Below are 17,139 nucleotides of genomic sequence, written 5' to 3' on the forward strand. Positions count from 1 at the left end.
TTCCCTACAACTTTTGTACATTACATATCCCCACAGTCACATATGTATTTGTGAATTACTGCTGGATTTTTTTTTCTACTATTTAACTTTTAATTCTTCAATTTCCATCTTTTTTTTTCTTTTTTTCTTTTTTTTTTTCGATTGTTGGATCTTGATAATGGTGTTGTAGACATTTTCCTTGATATTAATTGTTGGTATTTCAACTTTCTCCTTTAAGAATCTATTGATACTACTGATCTATATATCATTGTTATACCGGTAACTATCTTACCATATTTTTGACATTTTCTTGCAAGATATATATTTGAAATGTTTCAAGTTCCTTATTCTGTTTATCTATATAAGCGTTGAGGAAGTTTCAAATACTAACTACATTTACATTCCAACAGTTTTAAACAATAGACAGTTGTTCAATTGTTACCAATATACACAATTTCATGTAGCCAAACTGGGCAGGGCTGAACACTAGTGGCCAGGTAACTGAAATAGTTAGAGTGTCTGTTGAGAGTTTAGAGGTCCTGGAGAGTGTCTGTTGAGAGTTTAGAGGTCCTGGGTACAAGTCCGTGTCTGTTGAGAGTTTAGAGGTCCTGGGTTGGAGTCCGTGTCTGGACATTATATTTTTCCTCTACACTTACATTTGTATAGGTTGTTGGTCAAACTTCACTCCATACTGTATCATCACTGAAACTAGTTCATGCTTATAAGTTGTTAATTATTTATGTATTGTTGATTACATTTTTGTTTTGTATTAATCTAATGAAATCATTTGATTTAAGAATAGTTTTTTCTCAGTGCCCCAATTAAAAAAAAAAATGAAATTCCATCCATGCATATATAAAAACAGAACAGATCCCTTCAGTGTTGTACTAATACCATTATGTCAGGTTTAGGTTGACACAGGTAAATTCCATATTCCCAGCTGTGACTTATATTGATAATACTGTATTGTTTAAATATGGGAGTGGACATTTATAATATTGTTTAAATAGGGCAGAGGATATTTATAATATTGTTTAAATAGGGCAGAGGAAATTTATAATATACAATTATGGCCCTCTGTGGAGGGATATATCCAGAATTATGTCCCTGGCAAGAGTTATTTTCCCGAGGGAAAATAACTCTTGCCAGGGACATAATTCTGGATATATCCCGACACAGAGGGTCATAATAGTTTTATTATACCGAAAAAGAGCATATTTTGTGGCCTTTTTGGTGTTTAAAGCATCCTTGCTGTCCAATATCGCTGTTATTTCTACTTCTGTTGATCGGCCAAATCGTGATGACACTGCCATTTCAAAAGCCTGTGTTGTTGTTTGTGTTTTTGGAACCAGACGACAACAAACGCAAAAGAGTTCCACTGCCCCACTTCCGATGCAGGCGCGTTCGATGACGAAGGGTTATTCATCGTGAGGAGGGGTTATACACCGGGGTATAATACTCTGCTGCCATGCTGGTTACATGGTTATTCGACGGGTTATACCCCGGCGACAGCATTTGTCGGGGGATATTCGATTTATAAAATGTCAGGTGATATGTTTTCGTCCAATGAAAAGAATTCTAACAAAAGTGAGGTATAATAATATTGTTTAAGTAAGGGTGAGGAAATTTGTAATATTGTTTAAGTAAGGGTGAGGAAATATATGATATTGTTTATATAGGGGAGAGGAAATTTATATTACATGTAATTTATCACCCAGAAAAGGTTTGTTATACTGGAGAAATAAGTCCATTGTATTGAGTAGACATATAATTTGTCAGTGATGTCATCAGTATCCTCTTTACCTTTGCCTAATACTGTTAAGTTTAGGAAAATCTTTGTCTAATACCATTGAGTTCAGGTAGATCTTTGCCTAATACTTTTGAGTTCAGGTAGATTTTTGCCTAATACTGTTGAGTTTAGGTAGATTTTTGCCTAATACTGTTGAGTTTAGGTAGACCTTTGTCTAATACTGTTGAGTTCAGGTAGATCTTTGTCTAATACTGTTGAGTTCAGGTAGATCTTTGCCTAATACTGTTGAGTTCAGGTAGATCTTTGTCTAATGCTGTTGAGTTTAGGTAGATCTTTGTCTAATACTGTTGAGTTCAGGTAGATCTTTGTCTAATACTGTTGAGTTTAGGTAGATCTTTGTCTAATGCTGTTGAGTTTAGGTAGATCTTTGTCTAATACTGTTGAGTTCAGGTAGACCTTTGTCTAATCCTGTTGACTTTAGGTAGATCTTTGTCTAATGCTGTTGAGTTTAGGTAGCTTGTTGTCTAATCCTGTTGACTTTAGGTAGATCTTTGTCTAATCCTGTTGACTTTAGGTAGATCTTTGTCTAATGCTGTTGAGTTTAGGTAGATCTCTGTCTAATACTGTTGAGTTCAGGTAGATCTTTGTCTAATCCTGTTGAGTTTAGAAAGATCTTTGTCTAATACTATTGAGTTTAGGTAGATCTTTGTCTAATACTGTTGAGTTTAGGTAGATCTTTGTCCAATACTGTTGAGTTTAGGTAGCTTGTTGTCTAATCCTGTTGAGTTTAGAAAGATCTTTTTGCAGTCCCTCCAATTTTCTATAATTTCATATCACCCCTGGCTGCTTACTAGGTGAAATACTGTACAATTTTATTTCGCTTGCTGTATTATAACAAAACAACATACACACATACAATTGTACATCACTCATTGTTGATACATTAAAAGTACATCAGAACACTTCATCATTGAGATGTACAGAATTATTTGAAGGACAACTTTTTTTTTTTTTTTTTTTATCATATTAAGAGACTATATATCTATATTTATTACAACACACTGTTTGTGGAAATTATACAATTTCTCATTGTCCACACATTAAAGCCCCATGTGACATCTGTTGATACTCTTAATCATTCCAGGTTTGTAAATATGTTGTATATATGTCCTGTGTGTTGTTCAAGGCAGACATATAGAGTTGCCTCTGTTGAATGACAACAAAAGACACCTCATTTCCAACTAACGACAGCTGTATCAGTCTTTGTATGTAATTTTTACTTTCTACAAAGGCTTGTAATATATATTTTTTGTGAATTTAAACAAAGAGAACTTTTCCAATTGTTTTTTCAGTAAAATGAATAATGAAATATTATCAAGGTGTTGTTCTTTTTTTAAGAGAAATTCTTATGATGTAGATTATGATTCAGGAATACTTGCTGTATATCATGCACAGTGTTGAAGTTGCAATCAAAGAAAACTATTAAACAAGACCACAACAACAACAACTTCATATATACATGTACGTAGCTTTGACTGATGTCTCAAGAACCTCATATGCTCCTTAATAGGACGCCAATGACATACATATGTAAACCTTGTAAATCAAGGTCAAATCTTCACATTGCTTGTGGTAATATAATATAGTTGTCAATGAGATAGACATTGCCAATTGCACTCTGTCCTGAGAATTCTGACATTTTTCACAAGAGAAGAATAAAAAGGATTGAAGAAGAAGAAAAAGAAGACAATGATGAATACCATTAAATGCCTTCATTGGACTGCATCCCTGGAGACTAGTGTCTGTCTGAATTGCATTTATGAAAGAAATTGTTATATTCAAGGAAAAAAGACAGTGACATAAATATTGTAGGTGAAGGAAGCAAGAATATTGTTATCAAGAAATGGAAAGTTCACAATATAAAAACATGAATGACAGCCTAATAAGTTGCCCCTGAACTGGTCATACAAGGTCAGATTTATTAGCCCACCTTCATCAGATGGTGGGCTATTCAAATCGCCCTGCGTCCGTGGTCCGTCTGTTTGTCCGTCTCTCCGTCCCTCTGTCCGTCCGTAAACAATTCTTGTTATCGCTATTTCTCAGAAAGTACTGAAGGGATCTTTCTGAAATTTCATATGTAGGTTCCCCTTGGTCCCTTGTTATGCAAATTGCATTTTGGGACCAATCGGAAAACAACATGGCCGACAGGCGGCCATCTTGGATTTTGACAATTGAAGTTTGTTATCGCTATTTCTCAGAAAGTACTGAAGGGATCTTTCTCAAATTTCATACGTAGGTTCCCCTTAGTTCCTTGTTATGCATATTTCATTTTTGGACCAATCGGAAAACAACATGGCCGACAGGCAGCCATCTTGGATTTTGACCATTAAAGTTTATTATCGCTATTCCTCAAAAAGTACAGGATGGATCTTTCTCAAATTTCATATGTATGTTGCCCTTTGTCTGTAGTTATGTATATTGCATTTTGGGAACAATCGGAAAACAACATGGTCAACAGGCAGCCATCTTGGATTTTGACAATTGAAGTTTGTTATCGCTATTTCTCAATAAATACTGGAGGGATCTTTCTCAAATGAAATAGTAAAATAAAAAAGATATTAAAGAATGTAACAATGGCGTGACTTATAGAGAGGGAATCACACTGTTGTCTGTAAAAAAATCATCCATGTTTATTACTCTCGTCAAAATGCCAGGTTGATCCAAGGGTAAGCCTCTCAAAATGCTAGGTTGATCCAATAGTACCCCTCTCAAACTGTCAGGTTGATCCAAGAGTACCCTTCTCAAACTGTCAGGTTGATCCAAGAGTACCCCTCTCAAACTGTTAGGTTGATCCAAGAGTACCCCTCTCAAAATGTCTGGTTGATCCAAGAGTACCGTTCTCAAACTGTCAGGTTGATCCAAGAGTGCTCCACTCAAACTGTTAGGTTGATCCAAGAGTACCCCTCTCAAACTGTTAGGTTTATCCAAGAGTACCCCTCTCAAAAAGTCAGGTTGATCCAAGGGTATGCCTTTCAAACTGTTAAGTTGATCCAAGAGTACCCCAATCAAAATGTCAGGTTGATCCAAGAGTGCTCCTCTCAAAATGTCGTGTTGATCCAAGAGTGCTCCTCTCAAAATGTTAGGTTGATCCAAGAGTACCCCTCTCAAAATGTCTGGTTGATCCAAGAGTACCGTTCTCAAACTGTCAGGTTGATCCAAGAGTGCTCCACTCAAACTGTTAGGTTGATCCAAGAGTACCCCTCTCAAACTGTTAGGTTTATCCAAGAGTACCCCTCTCAAAAAGTCAGGTTGATCCAAGGGTATGCCTTTCAAACTGTTAAGTTGATCCAAGAGTACCCCTCTCAAAATGTCGTGTTGATCCAAGAGTGCTCCTCTCAAAATGTCGTGTTGATCCAAGAGTACCCCTCTCAAACTGTCAGGTTGATCCAAGAATACCCCTCTCAAAATGTCAGGTTGATCCAAGAATACCCCTCTCAAAATGTCGTGTTGATCCAAGAGTGCTCCTCTCAAAATGTCGGGTTGATCCAAGAGTACCCCTCTCAAACTGTCAGGTTGATCCAAGAGTACCCCTCTCAAAATGTCGTGTTGATCCAAGAGTGCTCCTCTCAAAATGTCGGGTTGATCCAATAGTACCCCTCTCAAAATGTCGGGTTGATCCAAGAGTATCCCTCTCAAACTGTCAGGTTGATCCAAGAGTACCCCTCTCAAACCTCCGGTTGATCTACAAGTGCTTCTCTCAAAAAGTCAGGTTGATCCAAGGGTATGCCTTTCAAACTGTCAGGTTGATCCAAGGGTATGCCTTTCAAACTGTCGGGTTGATCCAATAGTACCCCTCTCAAAATGTCGGGTTGATCCAAGAGTACCCCTCTCAAACTGTCGTGTTGATCCAAGAGTGCTCCTCTCAAAATGTCAGGTTGATCCAAGAGTGCTCCTCTCAAAATGTCAGGTTGATCCAAGAGTAGCCTTCTCAAGCTGTTAGGTTGATCCAAGAGTGCCCCTCTCAAACTGTCAGGTTGATCCAAAAGTGCTCCTCTCAAACTGTTAGGTTTGGTCCAAGAGTGCCCCTCTCAAACTGTCGGGTTGATCCAAGAGTACCCCTCTCAAAAGTCAGGTTGATCCAAGGGTATGCCTTTCAAACTGTCAGGTTGATCCAATAGTACCCCTCTCAAAATGTCGGGTTGATCCAAGAGTGCTCCTCTCAAACTGTTACGTTGATCCAAGAGTACCCCTCTCAAAATGTCGGGTTGATCCAATAGTACTCCTCTCAAAATGTCAGGTTGATCCAATAGTACTCCTCTCAAAATGTCAGGTTGATCCAAGAGTACCCCTCTCATACCTCCGGTTGATCTACGAGTGCTCCTCTCAAAATGTCGGGTTGATCCAAGAGTGCTCCTCTCAAAATGTCAGGTTGATCCAAGAGTACCCTTCTTAAAATGTCGTGTTGATCCAAGAGTACCCTTCTTAAAATGTCGTGTTGATCCAAGAGTACCCCTCTCAAAATGTCGTGTTGATCCAAGAGTACGCTTCTCAAACTGTCAGATTGATCCAAGAGTACCCCTCTCAAACTGTCAGGTTGATCCAAGGGTATGCCTTTCAAACTGTCAGGTTGATCCAATAGTACCCCTCTCAAAATGTCGGGTTTATCTAAGAGTGCTCCTCTCAAAATGTCGGGTTGATCCAATAGTACCCCTCTCAAAATGTCGGGTTGATCCAATAGTACCCCTCTCAAAATGTCAGGTTGATCCAAGAGTACCCCTCTCAAACTGTCAGGTTGATCCAAGAGTACACCTCTCATACCTCCGGTTGATCTACGAGTGCTCCTCTCAAAATGTCGGGTTGATCCACGAGTGCTCTCTCAAACTATCCGGTTGATCCAAGAGTACGCTTCTCAAACTGTCAGATTGATCCAATAATACCCCTCTCAAACTGTTAGGTTGATCCAAGAGTACCCCTCTCAAAAAGTCAGGTTGATCCAAGGGTATGCCTTTCAAACTGTCAGGTTGATCCAATAGTACCCCTCTCAAACTGTTATGTTGATCCAGGAGTACTCTTTCCAAACTGTCAGGTTGATCCAAGAGTGCTCTTTTCAAACTGTTAGGTTGATCCAAGAGTACCCTTCTCAAACTATCAGGTTGATCCAAGAGTGCTCCTCTCAAACTGTTATGTTGATCCAATAGTACCCCTCTCAAAATGTCGTGTTAATCCAAGAGTACCCTTCTCAAAATGTCGTGTTAATCCAAGAGTGCCCCTCTCAAAATGTCAGGTTGATCTACGAGTGCTCCTCTCAAAATGTCGGGTTGATCCAAGAGTACCCCTCTCAAAATGTCAGGTTGATCCAAGAGTGCTCCTCTCAAACTATCCGGTTGATCCAAGAGTACCCCTCTCAAAATATCGGGTTGATCCAAGAGTACCCCTCTTAAAATGTCGGGTTGATCCAAGAGTACCCCTCTCAAACTGTCAGGTTGATCCAAGAGTGCTCCTCTCAAACTGTTATGTTGATCCAATAGTACTCCTCTCAAAATGTCGGGTTGATCCAAGAGTACCCCTCTCAAAATGTCGGGTTGATCCAAGAGTACCCCTCTCAAAATGTCAGGTTGATACAAGAGTACCCCTCTCAAACTGTGGTGTTGATCCAAGAGTGCTCCTCTCAAAATGTCGGGTTGACCTAAGAGTACCCCTCTCAAAATGTCAGGTTGATACAAGAGTACCCCTCTCAAACTGTGGTGTTGATCCAAGAGTGCTCTCTCAAACTATCCGGTTGATCCAAGAGTACTCCTCTCAAAATGTCAGGTTGATCCAAGAGTACCCCTCTCAAAATGTCGGGTTGATCCAAGAGTGCTCCTCTCAAACTGTCAGGTTGATCCAAGAGTACCCTTCTCAAAATGTCAGGTTGATACAAGAGTACCCTTCTTAAAATGTCAGGTTGATACAAGAGTACCCCTCTCAAAATGTCGTGTTGATCCAAGAGTGCTCCTCTGAAACTGTTATGTTGATCCAAGAGTACCCCTCTCAAAATGTCGTGTTGATCCAAGAGTGCTCCTCTCAAAATGTCGTGTTGATCCAAGAGTACCCCTCTCAAAATGTCGGGTTGATCCAAGAGTACCCCTCTCAAAATGTCGTGTTGATCCAAGAGTACCCCTCTCAAAATGTCGGGTTGATCCAAGAGTACCCCTCTCAAAATGTCGTGTTGATCCAAGAGTGCTCCTCTCAAAATGTCGGGTTGATCCAAGAGTGCTCCTCTCAAACTATCCGGTTGATCCAAGAGTACCCCTCTTAAACTGTCAGGTTGATCCAAGAGTACCCTTCTCAAACTGTTATGTTGATCCAGGAGTACTCTTTTCAAACTGTCAGGTTGATCCAGGAGTACTCTTTTCAAACTGTCAGGTTGATCCAAGAGTGCTCTTTTCAAACTGTCAGGTTGATCCAAGAGTGCTCTTTTCAAAATGTCAGGTTGATCCAAGAGTGCTCCTCTCAAAATGTCAGGTTGATCCAAGAGTACCCCTCTCAAACTATCCGGTTGATCCAAGAGTACCCCTCTTAAAATGTCGGGTTGATCCAAGAGTACCCTTCTCAAAATGTCAGGTTGATCCAAGAGTACCCTTCTCAAAATGTCAGGTTGATCCAAGAGTGCTCCTCTCAAAATGTCGGGTTGATCCAAGAGTACCCCTCTCAAAATGAATAGCGTTCTATTATATTTATCACCTTCGGTCCAACTCCTCCCATAAAGGTTCGTAGAGGCCAGTACAGGGTGTGGATATTGTTTGCTGTCACATAATTCTGCGGGAACGTCAGTCGCCGTTGCTTTACTACAGGAACGTGGCGCTAGAACTTGATCTCTATAACGGGAGGCAGTGAGTCGTCTGAATATGCTACAGATTTTGGAAGACCGATACGTAGCATAAACATAATTGTTTATATTTTATTTTTATATTGTGCGTATAAACATTCTATTGCTTAAAAACGGATGTCATTGGAGAGTCTCTCTGACAATGAAGACAAATATTAATCTGTTTAGATTATTCTGTATGAGCAAACACTCGCGGCGAATGGCGATGCCGATTTTCATAGATCGCCCTACTTTGCGAAGACTTCATAGCTGTTTATGAACTAAACAGCGTCCGGTAAATGTTATGAATTTCAACTATTTCTGAGCTAGACTTCGCACTTGTCTCAGTGAAATATTATAAACTTATAAAATAACCCTAAAAATAACTAATTTTGTAGCTTAATGTGCACTTCTATTTCAATTTCTGTGATCTTCTTCTCCCGCCATTTTGACCATTCCTTAACGGATGCACAACAGTGAGATAAAGATTGTGGAACACAACGTCAGTTGATATGAATCTAGGTAAAATGTGATTACACGATGCATGCAATGTGGGTTCAGTTTGATACTTATCCCATTCGTCTTTTTTTCAGACATTTTGCAGGAAAAATAAAACCTATATACTTATCAGTGACTTTGTCCTAGTTGAAGTAACCTACCACGTCAACAGGCTATAGATATGTAAGCGGAAGCAGCGCAGTTAATTTAACACTTTCTTTTTAACAATGTGACATTTTTTTCAGTATCAAACAAAGTTCAGAAGATCACTCGTCAAGATTAGCGTGCATCTAACCCGGACATTTATACAGCATACTTTATCAGAGTTAATGCATCTCGACATGATTTATATGTAAGCGAAACTTACCCCTCATGATCTTATAAAAAGAGATGTCAAAAATCTAATTTTTAATGAAATTTCTTATCTATGTTAGAAAAAGCTAAATGACGATGAATGTGACGCCATTGATGTTTGACAATGTTGTTGTGTACGGACGGACATGAGAGGGGCTATTGAAAGCTCTTAATATTTTAAACGAAATTTATCAGTGGTTGTTGAACATTTAGATTAAAAATTACATGGATTGACGATGAAAGGCATATTAATATTCAGATAGAATGTAAATCATCCAGATGGTATTCATAGAGTTGAATGTCTGATGCCCGTATAAAATAGAGCACACATCGGTACTGCCCCCAGACTTCTATCGGGGTACATGGTGAAGCCTATAGGATGCTGCCTCTACTATGCATATGTGTGTTGGTGATGGCTGCTCAGGGACAACAGGTGAGAAATAAAGACAAAGTCAGATATCTAAGGGAGGTCAGGTAAGGACAAGAGACAAAGTCAGATACTCAGGGATGTCAGGTAAGGACAAAAGACAAAGTCAGATAACTCAGGGACGTCAGGTAAGGACAAAGGACAAGAGACAAAGTCAGATAACGCAGGGACGTCAGGTAAGGACAAAAGACAAAGTCAGATAATTCAGGGACGTCAGGTAAGGACAAAGGACAAGAGACAAAGTCAGATAACGCAGGGGCGTCGGGTAAGGACAAGAGACAAACTCAGATAATTCAGGGACGCCAGGTGAGGACAAGAGACAAAGTCAGATAACGCAGGGACGTCAGGTAAGGACAAGAGACAAAGTCAGATAACTCAGGGACGTCAGGTAAGGACAAAGGACAAGAGACAAAGTCAGATAATTCAGGGACGTCATGTAAGGACAAGAGACAAACTCAGATAATTCAGGGACGCCAGGTGAGGACAAGAGACAAAGTCAGATAACGCAGGGACGTCAGGTAAGGACAAGAGACAAAGTCAGATAACTCAGGGACGTCAGGTAAGGACAAGAGACAAAGTCAGATAACTCAGAGATGTCAGGTAAGGACAAGAGACAAACTCATAACTCAGGGACGTCAGGTGAGGACAAGAGACAAACTCATTACATTACTCAGGGACGTCAGGTGAGGACAAGAGACAAACTCAGATTACTCAGGGACGTTAAGTGAGGGCATGAGAAAAACGAAGATACTCAGGGATATTGGGTGACAAACGAAGATACTCAGGGGTATTGGGTGACAAACGTAGATATGAGTACTCAGTCGCTATGATAGGTTGACATCATGTCTTAGTTACAGAGAAGGAAGGGGATGTCAAGAATGCAAATAAGGTAAAGTTTTGTAAGTGTAACTGAAAAGTGGTAGAAACCGAGGTTTTATTGTCGCAGTTACCTGGATATCCGTACCATTAACGTACAACCATTTGTTGATGCCCACTCCACCTTCCCGACATGTACTGAAAGACATACAAGATAATAAAAGCATATAAGAGCCGAAATTTTGTATCATATTAACTAGACGTTGAATGTAAGCTGTGGTTGTGTGGCTCGGAAGTAATGGTGGGATATAAGGCTCTTATGTGTAAGTTTGAAAAATAGCAAATTAAGGACACAGTTCAACGTTGATGAATAGAAAATAGGACCAAGATGGGTTTAAAGAAGAATTCTAAACATGATTTCAGCAAAAGATAAGTATATTTTTATTCCGAATAATGGATATGGAACCCAAAATACATTACAGAAGTCATTACGACTTAATTTGATGTCAACCAGTAATTCCAGTGATGATGAAAATGCTGTTTGGTCCTTCTTGTGCTCGTCAGTACTGCTTGGAGTTAACAGTATTGATCCATAAGAGAAATGAGGGAAATTAAAATGACTCTACACAAAATTAGAGAAATAATATCGAGTGGAGGTGTCATTAATCCCACAATTTGATCTGTTTAATAATGTGGTGTCACGTGTTGATTTTCAAGGAATAAAATGAGTATGTAATTTGAAGTAAAACGTGACATTCAAGGTAAGTGCGTTCTTCTGGGATGTGTAGTCCATAAATAGAATATCCTACTCAGCAATATCAAAGGATTGGTAAAAATGACACACAACTGAAAATTAGGGCAAAGGGCAGGCTAAAGTAGGAGATGTAAGTACATGGCAGGCTAAAGTAGGAACTGTAGGTACATGGCAGGCTAAAGTAGGATATGTAAGTACAGGGCAGGCCAAAGTAGGATATGTTAGTACAGGGCAGGCTAAAGTAGGAGATGTAAGTACATGGCAGGCTAAAGTAGGAACTGTAGGTACATGGCAGGCTAAAGTAGGATATGTAAGTACAGGGCAGGCCAAAGTAGGATATGTTAGTACAGGGCAGGCTAAAGTAGGAGATGTAACTACATGGCAGGCTAAAGTAGGAGATGTAAGTACATGGCAGGCCAAAGTAGGAGATGTAAGTACATGGCAGGCCAAAGTAGGAAGGTAAGTACATGGCAGGCTAGAGTAGGAGATGTAAGTACATGGCAGGCCAAAGTAGGAAAGTAAGTACATGGCAGGCTAAAGTAGGAAAGTAAGTACATTGCAGGCCAAAGTAGGAGATGTAAGTACATGGCAGGCTAAAGTAGGAGATGTAAGTGCATGGCAGGCCAAAGTAGGAAAGTAAGTACATGGTAGGCCAAAGTAGCAGATGTAAGTACATGGCAGGCTAAAGTAGGAGATGTAAGTACATGGTAGGCCAAAGTAGCAGATGTAAGTACATGGTAGGCCAAAGTAGCAGATGTAGGTACATGGCAGGCCAAAGTAGCAGATGTAAGTACATGGCAGACTAATGTAGGAGATGTAAGTACATGGCAGGCCAAAGTAGCAGATGTAAGTACATGGCAGGCCAAAGTAGGAGATGTAAGTACAGGGCAGGCTAAAGTAGGAGATGTAACTACATGGCAGGCTAAAGTAGGAGATGTAAGTACATGGCAGGCCAAAGAAGGAAAGTAAGTACATGGCAGGCTAGAGTAGGAGATGTAAGTACATGGCAGGCCAAAGTAGGAAAGTAAGTACATGGCAGGCTAAAGTTGCAGATGTAAGTACATGGCAGGCCAAAGTAGGAGATGTAAGTACATGGCAGGCTAAAGTAGGATGTGTAAGTGCATGGCAGGCCGAAGTAGGAAAGTAAGTACATGGTAGGCCAAAGTAGCAGATGTAAGTACATGGCAGGCTAAAGTAGGAGATGTAAGTACATGGTAGGCCAAAGTAGGAGATGTAAGTACATGGCAGGCTAAAGTAGGAATTGTAAGTACATTGCAGGCTAAAGTAGGATATGTAAGTACATGGCAGGCTAAAGTAGGAGATGTAAGTACAGGGCAGGCTAAAGTAGCAGATGTAAGTACATGGCAGGCTAAAGTAGCAGATGTAAGTACATGGCAGGCTAAAGTAGGAGATGTAAGTACATGGCAGGCTAAAGTAGGAATGTAAGTACATGGCAGGCTAAAGTAGGAGATGTAAGTACATGGCAGGCTAAAGTAGGATATGTAAGTACATGGCAGGCTAAAGTTGCAGATGTAAGTACAGGGCAGGCTAAAGTAGGAGATGTAAGTACATGGCAGGCTAAAGTAGGAGATGTAGGTACATGGCAGGCAAAAGTAGGAATGTAAGTACATGGCAGGCTAAAGTAGGATATGTAAGTACAGGGCAGGCTAAAGTTGCAGATGTAAGTACAGGGCAGGCTAAAGTAGGAGATGTAAGTACATGGCAGGCTAAAGTAGGAATGTAAGTACATGGCAGGCTAAAGTAGCAGATGTAAGTACATGGTAGGCCAAAGTAGCAGATGTAGGTACATGGCAGGCCAAAGTAGGAGATGTAGGTACATGGCAGACTAATGTAGGAGATGTAAGTACATGGCAGGCCAAAGTAGCAGATGTAAGTACATGGCAGGCCAAAGTAGGAGATGTAAGTACATGGCAGGCTAAAGTAGGAGATGTAAGTACATGGTAGGCTAAAGTTGCAGATGTAAGTACAGGGCAGGCTAAAGTAGGAGATGTAAGTACAGGGCAGGCTAAAGTAGGATATGTAAGTACATGGCAGGCTAATGTAGGAGATGTAAGTACATGGCAGGCCAAAGTAGGAGATGTAAGTGCATGGCAGGCCAAAATAGGAGATGTAAGTACATTGCAGGCTAAAGTATGAGATGTAGGTACATGGCAGGCTAAAGTAGGAGATGTAGGTACATGGCAGGCTAAAGTAGGATATGTAGGTACATGGCAGGCCAAAGTAGGAGATGTAAGTACAGGCAGGCAAAAGTAGGAACTGTAGGTACATGGCAGGCTAAAGTAGGATATGTAAGTACAGGGCAGGCCAAAGTAGGATATGTTAGTACAGGGCAGGCTAAAGTAGGAGATGTAAGTACATGGCAGGCTAAAGTAGGAACTGTAGGTACATGGCAGGCTAAAGTAGGATATGTAAGTACAGGGCAGGCTAAAGTAGGAGATGTAACTACATGGCAGGCTAAAGTAGGAGATGTAAGTACATGGCAGGCCAAAGTAGGAGATGTAAGTACATGGCAGGCCAAAGTAGGAAAGTAAGTACATGGCAGGCTAGAGTAGGAGATGTAAGTACATGGCAGGCCAAAGTAGGAAAGTAAGTACATGGCAGGCTAAAGTAGGAAAGTAAGTACATTGCAGGCCAAAGTAGGAGATGTAAGTACATGGCAGGCTAAAGTAGGAGATGTAAGTGCATGGCAGGCCAAAGTAGGAAGGTAAGTACATGGTAGGCCAAAGTAGCAGATGTAAGTACATGGCAGGCTAAAGTAGGAGATGTAAGTACATGGTAGGCCAAAGTAGCAGATGTAAGTACATGGTAGGCCAAAGTAGCAGATGTAGGTACATGGCAGGCCAAAGTAGCAGATGTAAGTACATGGCAGACTAATGTAGGAGATGTAAGTACATGGCAGGCCAAAGTAGCAGATGTAAGTACATGGCAGGCCAAAGTAGGAGATGTAAGTACAGGGCAGGCTAAAGTAGGAGATGTAACTACATGGCAGGCTAAAGTAGGAGATGTAAGTACATGGCAGGCCAAAGAAGGAAAGTAAGTACATGGCAGGCTAGAGTAGGAGATGTAAGTACATGGCAGGCCAAAGTAGGAAAGTAAGTACATGGCAGGCTAAAGTTGCAGATGTAAGTACATGGCAGGCCAAAGTAGGAGATGTAAGTACATGGCAGGCTAAAGTAGGATGTGTAAGTGCATGGCAGGCCAAAGTAGGAAAGTAAGTACATGGTAGGCCAAAGTAGCAGATGTAAGTACATGGCAGGCTAAAGTAGGAGATGTAAGTACATGGTAGGCCAAAGTAGGAGATGTAAGTACATGGCAGGCTAAAGTAGGAATTGTAAGTACATTGCAGGCTAAAGTAGGATATGTAAGTACATGGCAGGCTAAAGTAGCAGATGTAAGTACATGGCAGGCTAAAGTTGCAGATGTAAGTACATGGCAGGCTAAAGTAGGAGATGTAAGTACATGGCAGGCTAAAGTAGGAATGTAAGTACATGGCAGGCTAAAGTAGGAGATGTAAGTACATGGCAGGCTAAAGTAGGAGATGTAAGTACATGGCAGGCTAAAGTAGCAGATGTAAGTACAGGGCAGGCTAAAGTAGGAGATGTAAGTACATGGCAGGCTAAAGTAGGAGATGTAGGTACATGGCAGGCAAAAGTAGGAATGTAAGTACATGGCAGGCTAAAGTAGGATATGTAAGTACAGGGCAGGCTAAAGTTACAGATGTAAGTACAGGGCAGGCTAAAGTAGGAGATGTAAGTACATGGCAGGCTAAAGTAGGAATGTAAGTACATGGCAGGCTAAAGTTGCAGATATAAGTACAGGGCAGGCTAAAGTAGGAGATGTAAGTACATGGCAGGCTAAAGTAGGATATGTAAGTACATGGCAGGCTAAAGTAGGAATGTAAGTACATGGCAGGCTAAAGTAGCAGATGTAAGTACATGGTAGGCCAAAGTAGCAGATGTAGGTACATGGCAGGCCAAAGTAGGAGATGTAGGTACATGGCAGACTAATGTAGGAGATGTAAGTACATGGCAGGCCAAAGTAGCAGATGTAAGTACATGGCAGGCCAAAGTAGGAGATGTAAGTACATGGCAGGCTAAAGTAGGAGATGTAAGTACATGGTAGGCTAAAGTTGCAGATGTAAGTACAGGGCAGGCTAAAGTAGGAGATGTAAGTACAGGGCAGGCTAAAGTAGGATATGTAAGTACATGGCAGGCTAATGTAGGAGATGTAAGTACATGGCAGGCCAAAGTAGGAGATGTAAGTGCATGGCAGGCCAAAATAGGAGATGTAAGTACATTGCAGGCTAAAGTAGGAGATGTAGGTACATGGCAGGCTAAAGTAGGAGATGTAGGTACATGGCAGGCTAAAGTAGGATATGTAGGTACATGGCAGGCCAAAGTAGGAGATGTAAGTACAGGCAGGCAAAAGTAGGAGATGTAAGTATACATGGCAGGCTAAAGTTGCAGATGTAAGTACATGGCAGGCTAAAGTAGGAGATGTAAGTATACATGGCAGACTAAAGAAGAAGATGTACATGTAAGTACATTTTGTAGGCTTATTTATAGCAACTGTCTACATCAGGCATTGGTTACATCTCTCTATGTCTCACCTGTTACAGAATTTAGAACAGAATATCTCAGAAGATCTACAACAGTTTTTTTAATATTGTTTTGTTAATGTGTTCCCTGATTTATAATGAATATAATGTCTTCATTTCAGTTCCATGAACAACTTGACAAGGAAGACCTGATGTACTACTTTGGCGTGCAAGAAGAACAGCATGGTAAGTGACTACAGGTAGAGAAGCTACACAAGTTTTATCAGAAACCAGATATCGTTTCTCTGTTCTAGCATAATTGCTCCAGGATATCTTTACGCCACGTACATGCCATGGAATTATTAATGTTAGTCAAAAAGGGATCCCCCCTCCCCCCTGTATTAATATGTCATTATGATGTTGTCTTTTAAGGAGATATTTTCACATAAAATAACGTAATTATTTCCTTTTCAAGAATTGTCTAGAACACAGGCACACGGTAAGATGTACGGATTGTTGAATAACTGGTATATATTTATATTAACACATACATATGTTTTTACACCAAGTAAGGTCCTTCAATGAACTGTAACGTGTCTAGTGCCCTCCCCATATACCCAATAAGGTCGTCCCATACATCGTGACGTGTCTCGTGCCCTCCCCATATACCCAATAAGATCCTTCCATACATCGTGACGTGTCTCGTGCCCTCCCCATTATACCCAATAAGATCCTTCCATACATCGTGGCGTGTCTCGTGCCCTCCCCATTATACCCAATAAGATCCTTCCATACATCGTGGCGTGTCTCGTGCCCTCCCCATTATACCCAATAAGATCCTTCTATACATCGTGACGTGTCTGGTGCCCTCCCCATATATCCAATAAGATCCTTCCATACATCGTGACGTGTCTAGTGCCCTCCCTATTATACCCAATAAGATCCTTCAATACATCGTAACGTGTCTGATGCCCTCCCCATATACCAAATAACATCATTCCATCTATCGTAACGTGTCTGATGCCCTCCCCATATACCAAATAACATCCTTCCATACATCGTGAAGTGTTTTGTTCCCTCCCCATTATACCCAATAAGATCCTTCAATACATCGTAACGTGTCTGATGCCCTCCCCATATACCAAATAACATCCTT

At 40.7% G+C, this 17,139-nt stretch overlaps 1 long non-coding RNA gene across 1 annotated transcript; it reads left to right on the forward strand.

Moving 5' to 3' along the window:
• The first annotated feature begins 120 nt into the window (after positions 1-120).
• Positions 121-775, forward strand: LOC117324404. The gene is made up of 2 exons (XR_004531982.1): positions 121-515; positions 547-775. It is a non-coding gene; the product is annotated as an uncharacterized LOC117324404 (long non-coding RNA).
• The last annotated feature ends 16,364 nt before the right edge of the window (positions 776-17,139 follow it).

The sequence above is a fragment of the Pecten maximus genome, chromosome 3, assembly GCF_902652985.1.
Source record: "Pecten maximus chromosome 3, xPecMax1.1, whole genome shotgun sequence".
Lineage (NCBI taxonomy): Eukaryota > Metazoa > Mollusca > Bivalvia > Pectinida > Pectinidae > Pecten > Pecten maximus.